The sequence below is a fragment of the Ranitomeya imitator genome, chromosome 6, assembly GCF_032444005.1.
Source record: "Ranitomeya imitator isolate aRanImi1 chromosome 6, aRanImi1.pri, whole genome shotgun sequence".
Taxonomy (NCBI): domain Eukaryota; kingdom Metazoa; phylum Chordata; class Amphibia; order Anura; family Dendrobatidae; genus Ranitomeya; species Ranitomeya imitator.
This window is the reverse complement of record NC_091287.1, coordinates 333,372,802-333,388,382: the sequence shown is the minus strand read 5'-3', so window position 1 is coordinate 333,388,382 and position 15,581 is coordinate 333,372,802. Positions and strand designations below refer to the sequence as shown.

General features: G+C 41.3%; 1 long non-coding RNA gene across 2 annotated transcripts in view; it reads right to left on the bottom strand.

Moving 5' to 3' along the window:
- Nucleotides 1-15,581, bottom strand: part of LOC138641402 (uncharacterized) — a 234,709-nt gene that overhangs the window by 190,273 nt on the left and 28,855 nt on the right. For both annotated transcript variants that reach the window (XR_011313819.1, XR_011313820.1), the window contains exon 2: nucleotides 2,955-3,040. This is a non-coding gene — a long non-coding RNA (uncharacterized lncRNA). The remainder of the gene's footprint in view (nucleotides 1-2,954; nucleotides 3,041-15,581) is intronic.

Here is a 15,581-nt window from a genome sequence, read left to right as displayed (position 1 = left end):
TGAATGCGACATTCCCAAACCTTCAGGGGAAAAATATAGTTCACATACTACTGATTTCACACATTAGAGGAAATGTGGTAGATCAAAGCATATAAAGATTAAAGTGCAAATAAGCAAGTCAAGGAGTGGCTGATGGAAATGCTCAAATGAACAATGAAGAATTGTGTCCATGGAATAAGCCTGGAAAAGCAAGTGAGCAACTGATCCGTGTGGCAAATAGGCAGTAAGTAAGGGAATCAAACATGCAGGCTAAATAATTAGCTAATACAGATTGAATGTTGTCCAGTAATTCACCGAAACGTGTTTAATATAGGCTAATGCTGGCCAAATACAAGGCTACTCCGCGAGAGCATGGATGTCAATGTCCTGATCTGCTTTACTATAACAGAAGGTGGAGATGTCCTGTAGACAGGGATATAACAAGCAATCATCCAAATTGTACCATACCATTGAATGGACATGATCACGACTAGGGTTGAGTGAAACGGGTCGAAATTTTTCAAAAGTCGCCGACTTTTGGCAAGGTCGGGTTTCATGAAACTCGACCCGACCCCAGTGTGGGGTCGGCCATGAAGTCGGCGATCTTTTGAATCTAGAATCGGAATTCCGATACCGATTCCCGATATGTTTAAGATATCGGGAATTGGTATCGGAATTCAGATTTAAGTGTAAAATAAAGAATTAAAATAAAAAATATCGCAATACTTACCCTCTGACGCGCCCTGGTACTAACCGGGAACCTTCCTTCCTTAGAATCAGCCTTCCAGGACCCTGCGGTGACGTCGCGGTGACGTCGCGGCTTGTGATTGGCCGCGCGGCCGCCCATGTCACCGCTCGCGCGGCCAATCACAAACCGCGACGTCACCCGCGACGTCACCGAAGGTCCTGGAAGGGCTGATTCTTAGGAAGGAAGGCTGCCGGAAAGAAGCAGGGCGCGTCCGAGGGTGAGTATATTCCTATTAGGTATATACTCACCCTCGGACGCGCCCTGCTTCTTTCCGGCAGCCTTCCTTCCTAAGAATCAGCCCTTCCAGGACCTTCGGTGACGTCGCGGGTGACGTCGCGGCTTGTGATTGGCCGCGCGAGCGGTCACATGGGCGGCCGCGCGGCCAATCACAAGCCGCGACGTCACCGCGACGTCACCGCAGGGTCCTGGAAGGCTGATTCTAAGGAAGGAAGGTTCCCGGTTAGTACCAGGGCGCGTCAGAGGGTAAGTATTGCGATATTTTTTATTTTAATTCTTTATTTTACACTAAAATATGGATCGCAGGGCCTGAAGGAGAGTTTCCGCTCCTTCAGACCCTGGGAACCATGGAAACCCAATGCACTGCATTGGGTTTCGAGTTTCGTCCGACCCCGACCCCGACTTTTTTATAGGATCGGCCGATTTCACTCGACCCGACTTTTTCAAAAGTCGGGTTTCGTGAAACCCGACCCGATCCTATAAAAGTAAAGGTCGCTCAACTCTAATCACGACCTCATCAACTTATTGTCAAGGTCATTTCAAGTTTATAGATTGTGAAATATGGTAAAATGTCAATCACATGGCTTTGTTATATCTGTCCTGAAATCTAGACGTAAAATATGGAGTATAACCTTCACATATGAACATGTCATATGAACGGGTAAAAAAGGGCAATTTTTTTAGTACATGCCTACACAAGATTGCCTTGTGCAGGCGTGTACTACGGAGGACAGAGAATGAACTTCAATCCAATATTGTAGCCAGCATGCAGCCAGCAGGTAAGGAAAGGGTGAATCAAACACCCGAAAACCCCACCCCTATGGCTGAAAATTGTTCCCTCCAAATTCAGGTGACAGAGTCCCTTTAAGCAGCAATGCTCCTCTGGGAAATATGCAAATTGTTTCTTCAGAGAGGGAGAGGACTAGGACTCTAGTGCCACCTATTGGAAGTAGCAATCCTAGAAGTCAATGTCGACCCTCTAACGAGTCTTGTCACATGACTTAGGATAAAAGCCAAAACCAGAATCTCAATTTTCAGACACAGTGTTTTGGAGTACTACCCCTCGTCAGTGCAGAGCGTGAGACCTGGTTTGACTGTGCTAGAGACCGGGATCCAAGGGGTAGCATTTCTCCTTGGATCTCGGTAGGCCTCATTCAAATGTCCAGTTTTCTCATACAAATACAATCCATGTTTTTCTCCATCAACCCATAGGCCTTATTCAGAAGTTCGTGTTGCCTGTACATGTTTTATCCATGGTTTTTATGGATACAACAAAAGCCCATTATAGTCTATGGGGCTACTCGAATGTCTGTGATTTTTCACGAATCGATCAGTTTATGGAAAATCATGGAGACATATCTGATTTTGATCCGAGGGTGGGATCAAATCATCAATGCAAGTCTATGGATCCGTGAAAAAAAATCAGACAGCACTTAAATGACACCCGATTGCGGCCGATTTTCACAGACTGTCAGAAAGGTGAAAGTAGAGAAACTTTTTTTTTCTTCCTGTACGAGAAAAACAGATGACACTTGGACCACACTCTGATCAAAATAATCGGTCTCGTTGCAGAGAAAAACGGACATCTGAATGAGGTCTTAAAATGACCATATCCCACGTCAGTAATAAATATACTTTGAAAAGTGTTAAAATAATAAATTGCTAATACTTAAAAAAAGATACGCTAATATAAATATACCGTCTATCAAAATGACAACAAAAACTGTGTTTGATACATCTAATAACTCATTAAAAATTACTAAAATTCGAATAAAAAATTATACATTTCTGCAACTGTTTGACATGTATGAATAAGACAGCTGATGAAAAAATAATACTACTCCATAGGGCTATTTAGATTTCTCACCAGTGTAAGTTTTATTTCCTTTAATATTTAATGCATATTTTATGAATCGCTTGGAGATATGATGTATTGCGCCATGCTACCCGTAGTGTGTACAAGTAAACAACCTGCGGACTTTCTACTTACTGTGGCTCAGTAGATTTCTCCTACAAGGGTAACAGTGTGAAATATCTTGTTCTCGTCGAGCCCTGGTGACTCGGGCATTGCCAATCCTACAACGCACAAACATTTCACTTTAACATTAACAAACGCTTTATGACAAAATCATTTAATTAAATCCATATATCTGTACTCCTCCATCCATCTTCGGTTTAGCTAATGGCAAGCCGGCTCTTACCTAGTATAAACACTTTTAGATGGTCATAAAATAAACATTTTTTTCAGCAATGTTTAGAGGCTCATAAGGTACAGTATATATGAGAAAATCTATTAACTGCACTAGAGTTGTTGGAAATGATATGCAATAGAAGAAATGTAGCCCGCAGCTTCACCTGAGCCCTCTGGAACGTTATAAAAGATTTGTATCTACTCGGTAATAAATTATACTTTCCTAGTATCTGCCCTGCAAGAATTAAAATGTCATAGGGGATAACTAAAGCGATGGAACGTAAAGACACCTATGTTTTAAACCTAGGGCTAGCTACTTTATCACTTCTTTTCATGAGACAGTCAAATCAGATTACTTTTAAACAGAAGTAGAAGCAGATTCTACATTTTCTTCATACAAGTGTAAAAGCCAAGTCTTGGTGGGGGGTTTTCAGTCCAGATGGGCTGAAATTCCAATATTATCAAGTTCTCTCCTGGGTCAAATTGCTGTTAGACTGAAAACATAAAAGAGACATATGGATCTTGCAATGAGTAGGTTATTGGATGACCAGCATGGCTGCTTTAAAGGGATTTTTTTAACAGTAGAGACCTACCCTAAGAGGTCCATGCTCCTGGACACCTGTTGACCAGCACAGTAAAATGTACAATCACAACTAATATGCATAGCTGTTCATATGCACAGATCCCTGTGACTATGAACACTATTAAGGCATGCTCATTTTGACTTTCTACCAAGTTAATTCTTCTTTTTTCTCTGCTTTATGTAGAAACAGGAAGTTTCTTGTCCCTTCTTTTATCATTTACCCTCTTCAACTCCTTACCCACCTGCTCTGCTCATGCCCCTTGCCAGGGACTTTTGCAGTGACTTATGACTCATATAGTGAAAACTGACTTTCTGTTTGTACATAGGGCTTAGAAGGATTGAGCTAGTCAGTTTCTAATCATGTGATGTCATAGACCTATTGGGAAAGAGAATTACCTGGATAGAAAGATAAAATGAGCAATTTGCAAGAACACAGTGCTATATAATATTATGATTGCAATATATTAAGAGGATAGAAATTTTGATGGGAGTGCTTCTTTAAACCCTTTCCCACATTGGGTGTAATAGAACGCCCATGTTGGACTCCCCATTTGGTGCGGGCTTCGGTGCTGAGCCCTCACATTTCCGGGCACATAAAAGCTGATCTATACTGCTGACATGTACCCGCAACAACCACTGTTAGAATCGTGATCCACCTGCAGCTAGTTAAATGCCGCTGTCAATCTCTGACAGCAGCATCTAACTTGCGCTTACTGGAAGCGCAACGCCCATCGGTGACCCCGTCACTGATCGCGGGTCACTGATGGGTCAGCATGACAACCATAGGTCTGCAGTAGATGTCTATGGTTGTCATTGCCAGATTGCTATGAACACTGCCCGGTGGTCAGCGCTCATAGCAAGGGAGCATTTCTGCTGCACACAGGCGATCTGATCATCACCTGTGTATAGCAGAGGTGATCAAGGTATTGCAGCTTCGGCTGCTGTCACACTAGCAGTATTTGGTCAGTATTTTACATCAGTATTTGTAAGCCAAAACCAGGAGTGGAACAATTAGAGAAAAAGTATCATAGAAACATATGCACCACTTCTGCATTTATCACCCACTCCTGGTTTTGGCTTACAAATACTGATGTAAAATACTGACCAAATACTGCTAGTGTGACGGCAGCCTTCTAGTGTACCATGAAGACTATTGAAGCATGCAAAAAGTAAAAAAAAAAGTCAAATATTAAAAAAAAAATTTTTAAAGTTCAAATCACCTCCCTTTGCCCCATTCTTAATAAAACAATAAAAAAAATTCAAATATACACAAATTTGGTATCACCGCATTCAGAATCGACTGATCTATCAATATAAAAAAAATAAACTGATCGGGTCAGCTGTCATGTGCCTGAAAAGATGTGGGCTCAGCGCCAGAGTCTGCAAAAAAGGGGTATACCCAATCTATGGTGTACCTATATGTCAAAAGTGATAAGGGGCTAAGCATTTGTTTCAATTTGTTTTTACAAAATTCAACACCCTTTTCAAAAATGACATAATAAAAAATGATAGATCCATAAGCCAGCACCTGAAATAGGACACTATTTTGGTGTGGTACAATTTGATTAGGGAAACTGATGTGCAAAAAAAGTTACATTGCAACATGCACACTTTGAGGTAGACAGTCGCAGATTTTGAAAAATGTTCACTTATATTTTTATAAAACAATTATTCCCTTCACAAAAAATGATTGCACAGTGAATGCAAAAGGTATAGTTGCAAGCACACTATCTTTGACTGACACTGATTTCAGATTTTTTTATCCTTAAAAAAATATAAAGGGTGAATTAAGAATGGAGAAAAAATGTGTAATAGCTGTTCAGATGCATCAGAACAAATGACAGCTACACCATATCACAGATCAATCACACTAAGTGGAGCACCATCAAATCCATTATCATCAAATGGAAAGAACATAATACCACAACAAACCGGCTAAGAGAGGGACGCCAACCAAAACACTCAGTCCGGGCATGGAGGGCATTAATCAGAGAGGCAGCACAGAGATCAAAGAAAAACTTAAGTTCGTTTTGAGGTTTCCAAAAAGACTTGTACGAGACTCCCCAAATGTATGGAGGAAGGTGCTGTGGTTAGATGAGACAAAAATTGAACTTTTTGGCCACCAAGGTAAACAGCTCATCATCCCAAGAACACTATCCCCACGGTGAAACACGGTGGTGGCAGCATCATACTGCGGTGGTGTTTTTTGGCAGCATGGATGGGAAAATGGTCTGTGTAGAGGGGAAGAAAGATGGTGCAAAATACAGGGATATTCTTGAGCAAAACGTATTTCAGTCTGCCAGTGATTTGAGACTGGGATGGAGGTCCACTTTCCAACAAGACAATGACCCAAAGCACACTGCTAAAACAACACTCGACTGGTTTAAGGGAAAATGTGTAAATGTTTTGGAGTGGCATAGTTTTGGAGTGGCCTATTCAAAGTCCAGACCTTATTCCATTTGCGAATCTGTGGTCAGTCTTGAAGATTGATGCGCATCAAAAGAATCATCTAACTTGAAGGAGCAGTAGAAGTTTGGCCTTGAGGAATGGGCAAAAATCCCAGTGAAAAGCTCATAGAAACTTATTCAAAGAGACTTGACGCAAAGGAGTCTCTACAAAGTACTGACTTTAGGGGTTGAATAGTTATTCAGTTGTTTTGTCCTATATGCTGTTTGAGTAACAATTAAAGAAAACCATATGTTCACAGTTGTAGGAATGTTCTTTCCACAAATTGATGCAAACCTTCAAAAAAACAGTGAAATTCCACGTTGTGGGGAAGCAAAACATTAAAAATTCAAAGAGGGGTGAATACTTTCACAAGCCACTATATATATATCTCTTGTCCTATCAATTGAATATCTGTATTATTTACAGACTAATATGCTCATCTTCTTCACTTCTAAAGTTTTATAACATATTCTAGACAATGCTTTAGAGCTTACACTCAGAAATCTCTTTTGACTTCCTCTCACTGTTCCAAATCACTGTAAAATAGCTGCTGTCTTCCCTGCTTAGTCTGTTATGGTGGCTATGATAGTCTTTCCTGATTGGCTGTGATTCACAATGTTAAGTGATAGTGACAAGGCATTATGCAGAAGCCTGTGAAATAGTTCCTGAGGTCATGTCAGCCTTCTATGGCTGATGCATTCATCTGTGTGTAAAAAATTAGGAACATTCTTTTAGGGATTGGCGCAAATCAAATTGGAAATTGTTGAATTTTGCCAATAATTGTGAATTTCCTAAACTTTAGCTCAAATTCAGTTCACATCAAATTTATTCTATCCTCTCTTGTTGGCAATATATTGGCAGTAAGAAGTAAACATCAGGCACCAGTCCTCTCACTTCTTTATTGAACCTTTCAATTTGGCCTGAAGGACTGACATTTTAAAAGACAGTGGCATGCTTAACATCATAGCTTCTTTGATTCAGCTCACACTGCAGGAATGAAAGTGTTGTCATTCTATTCTACTTCCTGCCGGAGATTGAATTCACAACTTCAAAGTTCATGTAAGACCTAAAAAGAATCTGCTTAGCTGGTAACTGATGCAACGGATACAATACATATTTTAATACATATGTACAATTCATTTGGTTGTAGCTTTACATGATCGATATCTAAATCTCTTTCATTCTCGTAGTTTTCAAACGTACCATGAACTTCAAAACTGATGTGATTGGCAATGCCAGCATGCAAAAATAACTTATTCATTGAAAGTAGGGAAGAGAATTCAGGAAACTCAGTATGTTGTTTGCGCACGCCACAGCCGACAAGCAGACATTGATTTTTTTTTTTTTATAATTTATCTCAGCAGCCCAGATCGTAATGAAGGAAATAATGATGCATTAGCTAGAACAATTTTTAGACCACTTCCGTCACTAAATGGACTGGAAATTGAGAAGTTCATGGTTGGAGAAAATCATAGAAACATGTTTCTTGTTGACAAGAAATTGCTGTAAGTGGCGGAAAAGATAAGTACTTTTCGAGCCTACAGGCAGGAGAATTGTGTCACTTCCTTGTAAGTGTGGGCGGTATTCATGTATTGATCTGCCAGCGTATCTCATTGCCGAGTTATGCCATGCACAAGAAGGGACAGATATGAAAGGCTATAGTGGCCTGCTGGGATGATGATTATTTTGTCAATTTCACTTTTATCTTTAACTCTGCTAGGTGAGAGATAGGCTTCAGGTTATATAATCATATAAAAGGTAATCACAAACATTTCCAATACATTTGAAGATCCTCTTTACTGAAGCAGCAGTGACCTTTACATTGACAGCAGAAAGAGTTTCCTAACACTATATTACCGCACATCACAATAACTTTTCATTACATTACAGCATAATATACGTTTCTACCATTACCACAGTGTTGCTGAAAATGTTAAATCGGTTCTTGCAATCTTTACATTCATGGTGCACTAGTGTAATGCCAATGGTGATATGACATTCTTCAACTTATTGATACATCCGCTATACAAGTATATGTAGGGGAGAAGAATGGAGGATTTCTATGGAGCCGACCAACACTCGGTGGCTTGGATTGCAGCACTATGACCCTTTAGATCAGAGATGTCAAACTCAAATAGGCAAAGAGACAAAATTAAAAAGTTGTGGGCCATCTTTGATATTTATTTAAAAAAGTCTACAATTGTGTAATTGTTTCCTTATCAATCATAACAATGAACCTTTTCATATGGAAGCAAACTTAAACGTGTTGCGCTACAAAGTACATTTTAATTAATAGATCTTAAGAACTTTGGGTATTTCTTCTTGAGCGGGGGCATACATTGTAACCTTGGGGCTCCATAATTGAAGTCCTAATTGGGCCCCCCCCACCCAAAAGAACTCTTAATATTCGGTGGGGTCACAGAAAAGGATATTTCACAACTTTCCAGCCTGTATGTAATTTTCCTCCTTTTGAAGCCCCTAGATTACCATATCATTGCACCCATAAAGTATGATGCCAACAAAAGTGTCCTCCAAACGCGTTATGATACTCCCACAGTGAATTCCTCCACAGTGCCCTCCAAACACACGTATGATGACCCTAATGTACCCCTTCTTAATCCCCTGACAAAGTATGGTAACCCCCAACACAGTATGATATACCAACTGTGATTCACACACAGCCCTCCATGCAGTATAATAGGTCCCACATAATCCTTAATACAGTATAATGGGCTCTGCTTACTGCTCCATACACAATAATGTCCCTACATATAATAGGCCACACATTTAAAAAAAAACCCTCACCTCTCTTCGTTCCCCAATGCTTCAGTCTCAGCAGCTCTTCACTGCTTGGCACAATGAAATTATGAAATCATTGTGCAGAGGCAGAGTGATGGGAAAGGAAGCGGCATCCAGGAAGCGATACAGTTAAAAGTGCAATGCCGGGCGGTGCCAGCAGAGTCGGCTCCAGGTTTTCGTGGGTCCCAGGCGAAAGAGTCTCAGAGGGCCCCTTTAATACATACCACAATTCATGATGCACATTAAGACATATAGATACATTACAATGCTAAAGATTTCACTTACTTCTTACATTACATAAGTGATATCTATTGTAAATTCTACAATAGTTCAAAAACCAGCAAATCTTCAGAGTGCAGAGTGACTGCAGAGTTTTCATTTTAGACCGGACAATATAGTCCTCCATACAGTATTATCAGCACCACTTAGTCCTTCATAGAGTATTATCGGCACCACAGAGTCCTCATGCAGTATTATGGGCACCACATAGTCCTCCATACAGTATTATGGCACCAATTAGTCCTCTATACAATATTTTGGACACCATATATTGCTTCATAAACTATTATGGGCACCATCTATTCTTCCATACTGTATAATATAATGCTCCATATAGTATTTTGCCTTCAAATAATGCTCCATACAAAATAATGGGCCCCATATCCAGAGAATTAGTCTGATTGCCGTATGTGGAGTCGGGAAGGAATTTTTTTCCCCAATGTGGAGCTTACTCTTTGACACATGGGTTTTTTTTTGCCTTCCTCTGGATCAACATGTTAGGGCATGTTCGGTTAGGCTATGGGTTGAACTAGATGGACTTAAAGTCTTCCTTCAACCTTAATAACTATGTAACTAATATATTGCTCCATACAGTACAGGGTGGGCCATTTATATGGACAAACCTAAATAAAATGGGAATGGTTGGTGAAATCAACTTCCTGTTTGTGGCACATTAGTATATGAGAGGGGGAGATGGTTGGTGACTAGTGATGAGCGAGTATACTCGTTGCTCGGGTTTTCCCGAGCACGCTTGGGTGGTCTCCGAGTATTTATGACTGCTCGGAGATTTAGTTTTCCTTGCTGCAGCTGAATGATTTGCGACTACTAGACAGCTTGATTACATGTGGGAATTCCCTAGCAACCAGGCAACCCCCACATGCACTCAGGCTGGGTAGTAGCTGTAAATAATTCAGCTGCCGCGATGAAAACTAAATCTCCAAACACTAACAAATACTGAGAGACCACTCGAGCGTGCTTGGGAAAACCGGAGCAACGAGTACACTCGCTCATCACTAGTGGTGACCAAGGCAACCATTTTGAAGTCGGCCATTTTGGATCCAACTTTATTTTTTTCAATGGGAAGAGGGTCATGTGACACAGCAAACTTATTGAAAATTTCACAAGAAAATCAATGGTGTGCTTGGTTTTAACATAACTTTATTATTTCATGAGGTATTTACAAGTTTATGACCACTTATAAAATGTGTTCAAAGTGCTGCCCATTGTTTTGGATTGTCAATGCAACCCTCTTCTCCCACTCTTGACACCCTGATAGCAACACCACAGAAGAAATGCTAGCACAGGCTTCCAGTATCCATTGTTTCAGATGCTGCACATCTCGTATCTTCACATTATAGACAATTGCCTTCAGATGACCCCCAAAGATAAAAGTCTAAGGGGGTCAGATCAGGAGACCTTGGTGGCCATTCAACTGGCCCACGATGACCAATCCACTTTCCAGGAAACTGTTCATGTAGAAATGCTCGGACCTGACACCCAAGATGGTGCACCACCACATTATAGGTGTCAGGTCCGAGCATTCCTACATGAACAGTTTCCTGGAAAGTGGATTGAAAAAAATGTATAATAGGCCCCACATAGTTCTCCATACAGACTAAAGGGCCCCATATAATGCTCCATAGAGTACAAAAGGCCCCATATAATGCTTCATACAGTATACTGGGCTCTTTATAGTGCTGCATACAGTATAATGGCCCATTATAATGATACATACCATATAAAATGTCCCCATATATTGCTCCATAGAGTATATAATGACCCCTTTATAGAGCTCTATACACTATAATGGGCCTGATATAATGCTCCGTTCAGTATACTGGGCCCCTTATAATGCTCCATACAGTGTAATGGGCCCCATATTATGCTCCATACACTATAATGGCCCAATATAGTGATACATACAGTAAAATGGGCCCCATATATTGCTCCATACAGTGTAATGGCCCCCATATAATGCTCCATACAGAATAATGGACCCCTTTTAAGTCTCCATACAGTATAATGGGCCACCTATATTGCTCCATAGATTATATAATGGCCCTATATAATGCTCCATGCAGTATATAGTGGCCACATATATTTCTCCATACAGCATAGTGGCCTCATATAATACTCCATACAGTATAATGGCCCCATATATTGCTCCATAGAGTATAATGGCCCATAGATTGCTAAATAGATAAAAAAATAAATAACCAAATACTCACCCCTCCTCGTTCTCCACTGCTGTGGTCGCCTCAGCATCTTCTGACTCTGCACTGCTCAGCAGAGGGCACGTTGTAGTGAAGTCACCACACCCTCTGACCTGAGACGTCACGGAGACTGAAGCAGCGTGGAACAAAGAGAGGTGAGTATATGAGGGAGAGGCCTGGTGTCAGCACTGGCACCAAGCTCCCCTGACACTGAGGCCCCAAAGCATGCCAGTGTCCCCGATGGCAAGTGGGACCCTGTTATGATCTGGTGGTTAGGACAAATAGTGGACCTGGTAGTTAGAGCACCAGAAAAGACCTGATAGCACATTAATACAGGACAAGCTCTGGGAAGTGGAACCTCTGCTGACTGCAATCCCTAATCCTATTACGCACACTAGAAATAGCCGTGGAGCGCTCCTATCATGACCTAGGCGCCTCGTCACAGCCTCAGAACTAGCTAGCCCTAGAGATAGGAAAAATAAGCCTATCTTGCCTCAGAGAAAATTCCCCAAAGGAAAAGGCAGCCCCACACATATATTGACTGTGAGTAAGATGAAATCACAAACACAGAGATGAAATAGATTTAGCAAAAAGAGGCCCGACTTACTAAACAGACAGAAGATAGGAAAGGTCACTTTGCAGTCAGCAAAAAACCCTACAAAAGCCACACAGAGAGTGCAGGGAAAAATACCTTCCGCACCGACTAACGGAGCGGAAGGCGCCCCTCTGCGTCCCAGAGCTTCCAGCAAGCAAGGCAAAATTCACATAAGAATGCTGGACAGAAAAAAATGGCAGACAAGAAAAAAGCAAAGCAAAACTTAGCTTCTGCTGGACTAAACAGACAGAAGATACTGTCATGATCTGGTGGTTAGGACAAATAGTGGACCTGGTAGTTAGAGCACCAGAAAAGACCTGATAGCACATTAATACAGGACAAGCTCTGGGAAGTGGAACCTCTGTTCACTGCAATCCCTAATCCTATCACGCACACTAGAAATAGCCGTGGAGCGCTCCTATCATGACCTAGGCGCCTCGTCACAGCCTCAGAACGAGCTAGCCCTAGAGATAGGAAAAATAAGCCTATCTTGCCTCAGAGAAAATTCCCCAAAGGAAAAGGCAGCCCCCCACATATATTGACTGTGAGTAAGATGAAATCACAAACACAGAGATGAAATAGATTTAGCAAAGAGAGGCCCGACTTACTAAACAGACAGAAGATAGGAAAGGTCACTTTGCAGTCAGCAAAAAACCCTACAAAAGCCACACAGAGAGTGCAGGGAAAAATACCTTCCGCACCGACTAACGGAGCGGAAGGCGCCCCTCTGCGTCAATGCTACAACATTGGTCTAGTTCGCCCCTGGATCTTCCTGGTTTCCTGTTTCCTCCAGCAGAAGCTAAGTTTTGCATTGCTTTTTTCTTGTTTGCTATTTTTTTCTGTCCAGCATGCTTATGTGAATCTTGCCTTGCTTGCTGGAAGCTCTGGGACGCAGAGGGGCGCCTTCCGCTCCGTTAGTCGGTGCGGAAGGTATTTTTCCCTGCACTCTCTGTGTGGCTTTTGTAGGGTTTTTTGCTGACTGCAAAGTGACCTTTCCTATCTTCTGTCTGTTTAGTAAGTCGGGCCTCTCTTTGCTAAATCTATTTCATCTCTGTGTTTGTGATTTCATCTTACTCACAGTCAATATATGTGGGGGGCTGCCTTTTCCTTTGGGGAATTTTCTCTGAGGCAAGATAGGCTTATTTTTCCTATCTCTAGGGCTAGCTCGTTCTGAGGCTGTGACGAGGCGCCTAGGTCATGATAGGAGCGCTCCACGGCTATTTCTAGTGTGCGTGATAGGATTAGGGATTGCAGTCAGCAGAGGTTCCACTTCCCAGAGCTTGTCCTGTATTAATGTGCTATCAGGTCTTTTCTGGTGCTCTAACTACCAGGTCCACTATTTGTCCTAACCACCAGATCATAACAGGACCCCCATTTGCAAAGGGCCTCGGCACTTGCCTGTGTGTGCCAGGTAGTGACGCCAACCCTGGGTGCCAGCATCGCAGACCAAATATAAAAAACCTGTGGGTGTAGATTAGGCCCACAGGCCAAAGTTTGACAAGTATGCTTTAGATCAGTGTTTCCCAAACTCCAGTCCTCACAGACCCCACGGGTCATGTTTTCAGGATTTCCTTAGTATTGCGCAAGTAGTAGAAGTATCTTCAAGGCATCAGGAATTGTCTCACCTGTGCAACACTATGCAAATCCTGAAAACATGACCCATGGGGTCCGTGAGGACTGGAGTTTCGTAAAAACACTGCTTTAGATGCTGCAGTGAACTGTGACCATGGCATCTAAACAATTAGTATGTAAGTGATTGCATCCCTATTGGGACTCTGCAATATATCTCAATTGCCACTGAGCCCCATTTTATGTTTTTTTATGAAATTCATCTACTTTGTATTGAAAAGCAAGTTCAACAATGTTTCTTTAAAAAAAAAAAAAAAAAAACAATGAAATACCAGGTACTCGATGCACATGGTTAAAAAATTTCTCAAAAAGAAACCAAACTCCCATTCTCAACTCCATGCTCAAAGGACTGTTTCAACTGCATAGTTCATGAACTTTTAGTAGCTTTTTTAACTGCAAGTCTAGAAAATATTCATACTCGTGTATGAGCTTCTCTGTTTCCTTTCCCCATGTTCTAATAGGGAAACAGTTTTGAAATAGTGCCGGAGTATGGGGGAAGGAAAAAGTGATGCTCACACTGGAGTACAGATATTTGCAAGACATGCAGTTCAAAGCAGCTACTCTAAAGTGCATGTACAAGACAGTTGAAACAGCGCTTTCAACATGGCGATTGAGATAAAAGAAAACAAGCTAAAGTAATGACGTATATTACGAAAATTCATAAGTTTGCAAAGACTGAACAATAATTAAAGGAGTTGTCCACTACTGGACAATTAATTCAGGACTTGATACAAAATAAAAAACAATAGAAACTCACCTTTCGGTGCCATTCACACCATGTCAGCACTGATATGCCAGGAGAGTGATGTGACAGTGAGGCCAATGAGTGGCCACTGTTTCGCTGGAGTCTTTACTATTTAATGATAGGGGACATCCATCCTGGTGGTATATTACTCTTTGACTGCAGCCGACACATGACACAACCATGTCTCATCATGTTCTGGGAACAGCGAAGCAGTCATCACAGGAATGGCGCTGCTGCTGGACAATATCTGTTATTTTATTTTACATCGAGTCCTATATTGATCAAACTGGGGTTGTCCAGTAGTGGACAACACTTTAGATAAAAATGTTTAGTACTCTTTAAATTCCGTTTTCTTCCCTGAAATTCCACAAACGTGATAGTTATCAGGTCCTCCTGAAGACTGACAGCCTTTTCTCTAATGTGTATTGGTGCCATAAAGGGGTTGTCTGGTCTTAAAGGGAATCAGTCACCACATTTGAGCTTTCTAATAAATTAATATGGACATAAAGGTTATAGACTGCTGAAGAGTGTGATCCCTGTATGTCTCATGTCAGATGTCTTGTGGTTGAGAAATCATCATGGAACCCCCCTCTTTGCTTCTGCTCACCGGGCCCCATACACCAGTAAGGACAGTAATACCCTGATGGCGGCTCTGCTTATAGGCCCTCATGCACTCAAGCTTATGGCAAAAAAAGTGTCCTTTAGGAAAATACTAAGCCAGTATATGTTGGTATATATGTAATACATTGTATAGGAAAGAGCAGTCTGCAATGCTTTCACATACATAGAATGGACAGAAGTGACAAGAGCAGCAGGCTATCTGACAGCACTACCATAAATCCACTCCAGCAGCAATCAGTGGCAACAGCTTTGAAAGTTCCTTTTTAATGTTATACCACCTAGCACAACTTACAAAGGCTGCCACATTGGCTAAAGTTTTTTTCTGGAACTATTTTTGACATATTTGTGATATTGCTTATAATAAGCTGACCCTTTTTCTCAGTATCTCCACATTCCTTTAAAGATGGACATAGTAAAATAGAGTATGAAGTATATATTTTGTACAATGGGAATCTAAAGGTCACATATCCCATTGTATAACTATGAAGAGGGCTATATTGGCACCTCAAAAAGA